At 45.2% G+C, this 5,254-nt stretch overlaps 1 long non-coding RNA gene across 2 annotated transcripts; it reads left to right on the top strand.

Moving 5' to 3' along the window:
• The first annotated feature begins 690 nt into the window (after positions 1 to 690).
• Positions 691 to 4,193, top strand: LOC308528156. 2 transcript variants are annotated; one of them, XR_013996677.1, is made up of 3 exons: positions 691 to 1,099; positions 3,138 to 3,331; positions 3,632 to 4,193. It is a non-coding gene; the product is annotated as an uncharacterized lncRNA (long non-coding RNA). The 2 variants fall into 2 exon arrangements; XR_013996678.1 differs by lacking the exon at positions 691 to 1,099 and adding an exon at positions 1,700 to 1,922.
• The last annotated feature ends 1,061 nt before the right edge of the window (positions 4,194 to 5,254 follow it).

The following is a 5,254-nucleotide window of genomic DNA, read 5'->3' as shown; positions in this document are numbered from 1 at the left end:
AGGAGTCTTCAGAAAAAAAAAAATGGTAAAGAGAAGAAAAGGCAAATGTGGAATCAGAGCAAAGGAGGAATGAATGGAAAAAAGAAAGAAGATGAGTGCAGAAAGCCAGGAAGGCACCAGCCGTCACAGTTCTGACTTGCAGTCCTACTTAGGGTGTGAGTAGCTCTCTGTCAATGTAAGAAACGTTCAAACCTGTGAAGAATTTTTGTGAGTTTATTGAGCCAGTGTTGACAAATGCCAGTGTGAGAAATGGCTCATCTGTCCATGTCAAATGACAGACTAGGAAACAGAAGTGTGGTAAAATGAGACTTTTAATAACACTCTCCAGAGTAGGTGCCCATTGTACAGGATCACCCAGGGGGCAGGGGACACAGCCTATTTATTTAGACCCTCCTCCAGTTCCTCATTGGCTGTGGACTGTTTGGTCACCTGTTTCCAAATAGGTTGCCCAGGTCTTGCTGTCTCTCATTGGGTTATTTAAAAAAAAAAAAAGGGGGCTGGGGACTTTTCTAGTTGCCTCCACCTCCCTTTGTCTAGACCAGTGGTCAGCAAACTCATTAGTCAATGTGCTGGGCTGCATATCTGGCGCTTTGGCCAGGCGGGGCATGCTGTACTCTCTGTTCCTAGAACACATAGATAGGAATGTGCTGACCCTTTGGCCAGGCAGGGCACGCTGTTCCTGGAACACATAGATAGGAAGGTGGTCACTGTACTGATACTGTACTGTGTCGGGAACAAATTGTGTAAACAAGGCTTTGTAACTAACTTTGTAGTTTTTGCAAATAAAAACTCTATAATTTCTGTAGTCGGCACTGCAGTTCAGCCTTTGCTTTGGCAGGGTACTGTAACTATAGTCACTGGCCAGCTTAATAAAGGCTCCTAAATCTTGATCTGAGTGCCTGATCTGAGTCACCGCGGGTCGCCCCATTACATTTGGAGGCCCCCAGTGAGATCCACTCCGGCTAAGTTGCCGGAGGACACCCCGGACACCCCAGGCGAGGACACTCCAGTCTCTGTCCCTGGTCCCAGGGCGGCGGAGTGTTTTTCTCCCAAAACTGCAATCCGAAAACAATGAGCCACTTGGACCTCCAGTGGGGAGGTAAGAATCTGGTATCTGTCTGTGGAACATTCCCTTTAAGACTCAAAAGAGGACTGGAAGCAGCGGAACCTCAGAGTCCGACCGCCCAGATGCGACGGCGTCTGGGGGGTCCTGGTCTGGGCACCCTTAGGTTGCATTTGTCTGGTTTGTTTTGTCTTTGTTCTTTGTTGTATTTGTCTTTGTCTTTGTCTTTGTCAAAATGGGTCAGGGTCAGTCGTCTTCGTCGACTCCCTTACAATGTTTTCTTGAGAATTTTCAGAACTTCAAGAGACGCATAGAGGACTATGCCACCCTCATTAATTATTTTGATTTACAGAAATTTTGTGAACAAGAGTGGCCCACGTTTGGGTTTGGGTGGCCATCCACCAGGTCCTTTGATCTAGGGATGGCATATTGGGTTCTTCACATTGTTTACGGTCGTCCTAGCCACCCTGACCAAATTCCCTACATCCAGATATGGGTAGACATCCTCACTGAGAAACCCCTGTGGTTAAAGAAATGCCAATACCCTGAAGAAAAATTAGGACAGAGACAATTTTGCTGACCGAGCCCCCAAGTGGAGGAAAAAAGACAGACCCTAAGGTCTCGCCCAATGACCCCGAGGATGAGGTCTCAGGAAAAGAGGAGAAGGATTTGAGCCTCTGGGGCTTAGAGTAAAGAAGGAAAAATCTAGGAGGGAGAGCAGCTAAGGACAGAGTAAATGGTTAATGCAGAAAAGCGGGGAGGAGGGCATCAGCAGGGAGACCAGGGAGAGATAGTTTTTGTTGATATTTACTTATCTGAACTATGCTGGACTCAAGGCCGCAAGCTGATACTAAGCACAGTAAGTTTTTCTCTGTCCTGTTTGGTTCTCTTTAACCCTTCCAATACTAAATTAGACTGATAAAATATACTTGAAATTACCTAAGGAAGCAGTTCTTACCTGTTCTTAGTAAACTAAGAAACACTGGCTGTTTATAGTAATCATTAAAGGATTGAGGTTTCTAAGAATAAGGAATTACTGAGTAGAAGGTCTGAGGCATGGTTATGCATTTTTAAAGGACATAGAGAGAAGGTTAAGGTTTTAAGGTTAATTTATAAGTGTAAAATTTATAAAGGTTGTGTATGCAATAAGAAGGAGGAGAGAAATGTTAAAAGGAAATTAATTAAATAATACAGGCCAGTAAGCCAGAAAGAGTAAATAATTTATATTCTGCCTCCCTAAACAGAGGGTAAATAGTTATGCCAAATGACTTAGGGGGTACTGATAAAAGAAATCCAACAGTTACTGTTTTGTTATAACTCTGGAGAGTCCATAAAGAGGACTGACAAGGAAAATCAGAAGATCTTAAGGCAGGCCAGTAGCTTTTTCTCCTTATGTAATTCCTCCGAAATTTGGCAATACTTAATAAATAAATCATGGCAATACATTTCTTTGCATAAATTCAGTAAGACCAGTTTCCAGTAGTGATTTTATTGACTGAAAATTTTGACTGGAGTATCATGTTTTAAAGAGCCCTGTCTGAGCTCTGAAGACTTAAAGCCAATAAGAGTGCCATGGAGAAAGCCTGGTATCTTGCTTGGTAGCCCTGAAAATAGCTGGCGCTGGAGCATCAGGCCCATGCCCTACCATCACTGGCGGTTGGTCAGAGTACAAGGGGAGCAATAAGGGCACCTCTGCATCCCTACAGAACCCCCGCGCACTCTGGACCATGACAAGTAGGAGGGCTGCTGAGAAGGACATTAATGCAAGGACAATGGGTCCGGGCAGAGCCACTGCAGGTGAGGAATTCACCTAACTCAGCAGATACTGCAGGCAGGCCTGATGGCAGCTGGATGGCTTGGCTTCCTGACCCTATGGGGCACATTAAGATTCAATCATGAAATTCCAGCAAAGGTAGTCAGTTACCATTCTTGTTGTGTTTATGCAAACAATCAGGCCAAATTGAATACAGTAAATAAATTAGTATTTTAATAAACAGAAGAATAATTTTAAGGAGAAAAACTCTATTTCAATAGAGGTTATTAAAACTGAAATGTTTTCTTTCTTTCCCACCAGATCATTTGTTACAGTTTGTCTCTGCCAGGTCACAAGCCCACCTCCTTCTATGCCCAGGCCTCATCGTCCCTCTGACAGGCAGCAAGGATCTCTTGGCTCTGAGAGAAACTTCTGACCCGCCTCAGCAGGAAGTAATTAAAGAAGAAATCCAACATCCATTTTCCCTGAAACAATTCAGAGCCAGGATCCTTGAGGTAATATAGTAGGCAGTTAGACAGACATGAGCAGAGCAAGGACGATGGGCCAATTGGCACTGCCAGATGTAACTAAGTCTTTTCAACTCTATGTATGTAAGACAAGGGGACTCCCCAGAAGCAAGAGGGAACTAGGCTGCAGACGAAGCAGCCCGGGAGGGTGCCCTAAAACCAGTGGGGGGGCCTCTACAGATTCTCGTGACTCTTCCAGGCCCTGAACTACCCATCTCACCAGCTTACATGGAACCCCAATCTAGAAAAGCTGAAATCCATAACCAAAATCTTCTCAAATCCTTACAGGCACTCCAGACCAGCTCAGCGGCTGTGCACCAAATCGCCTGGGCAGCTCATCAGGAAGCCCGCGCACCCAACCCGAACAGCCCACCTGTGTGTGCCCCTCGTGATTTGGTCTGGGTGAAGCGACACGATCCAGGTACTCTTGAGCCTCAGTGGGAAGGGCCTTTCCAGGTCATCCTAAGCACCCCAACTGCTGTCAAAGCCTGGGGAAAGAAGCGCTGGATTCACTGAACACACATCAAGAAGGCTGGCAGGAAGCAGAATCAATGATTTGATTCCCAATAAGACCAGTAGGGAATGTGCTGGGCTGCATATCTGGTGCTTCGGCCAGGTGGGACACATGTGCTCTCTGTTCCTAGAACATATAGGTAGGAAGGTGGTCACTGTACTGATGCTGTACTGTGTCGGGAACAAATTGTGTAAACAAGGCTTTGTAACTAACTTTGTGGTTTTTGCAAATAAAAACGCTGTAACTTCTGTAGTCGGCACTGCAGTTCAGCCTTTGCTTCGGCAGAGTGCTGTAACTGTAGTCACTGGCCAGCTTAATAAAGGCTCCTAAATCTTGATCTGAGTGCCTGGTGGTCGTCTCCGCAGGTTGCCCCATTATAGTCAACAGAGCCAAATATCAACAGTACAACGATTGAAATTTCTTTTGAGAGCCAAATTTTTTAAACTTAAACTATATAAGTAGGTACATTGTTATTAACTTAATTAGGGTACTCCTAAGGCTTAGGAAGAGCCACACTCAAGGGGCCAAAGAGCCACATGTGGCTCGTGAGCTGCAGTTTGCCGACCACTGGTCTAGGGGAATCTTACTGGAACATGTGCTACCAGCCACATGCACAGCTCTCACCCTCGCCCACCCCCCTACATCCTGTTTGCTCTGGGGAAGTTCAGGAACCCCCTGGCCACATGCTGTTTCTTTCTATGAAGATGAATCAAAGGCATGTTTCTTACACCAGGAAGCAAAATCTCAACAGGTTATGAATGCTCCAGTTTTGCACCTTGTTTTATACATTACAATCAAGAGAGAAACACAGTGGGTTACATGAAATCCATTGGTGAGAGTTTAGGGAGGTGGGAGAAAGCTAAGAGGGGAAATCTCTGGGATTGGATGAAAAGTAAAATGATAGACACACACACCTTTTACAGAGGTGGGTACAGGATGGTTAACAGTCAGCAACTAAAAAAATGATAACAATGAGAGGATTTATGGTCTCTGCCCTGATGTCTTAGTTGTGCCCTGTGAGGTCTGGAAAAGGGGCAGTTATCCTAACATTCTAAACGTATGTTATGGTAGATGAAAAAGACAATCAACAGGCTCAGTTAAGGTAAAGATTGACCTTTGTCAGGGAAGATACTGGCCTAGGACATGACTACTAGCCATAAACTGCCTTTAGTTAAAAAGTTTTAACTTCAGACCACCCTTTGTGGTTACTTTAGGTCTCTGAGTTTGAAGACCACCACACAGGCCTCCCCTGAGCTGGTCAGGTTAGCATGTGGCCCCCTTTCATCCATATCTCCCAGCTGGGTCACCTGCCCAGCAAGGCTACAAAGGACTGTCCATCACAGCTTGTTGTCATGCTGTCTTGTCACCCTGGTTGAAGAGTTCTAAAAGACGCTAGA

The sequence above is a fragment of the Myotis nattereri genome, assembly GCF_964212035.1.
Source record: "Myotis nattereri genome assembly, chromosome: 12".
In the NCBI taxonomy this organism is placed as follows: domain Eukaryota; kingdom Metazoa; phylum Chordata; class Mammalia; order Chiroptera; family Vespertilionidae; genus Myotis; species Myotis nattereri.
This window is presented reverse-complemented; position numbering and strand designations above follow the sequence as displayed.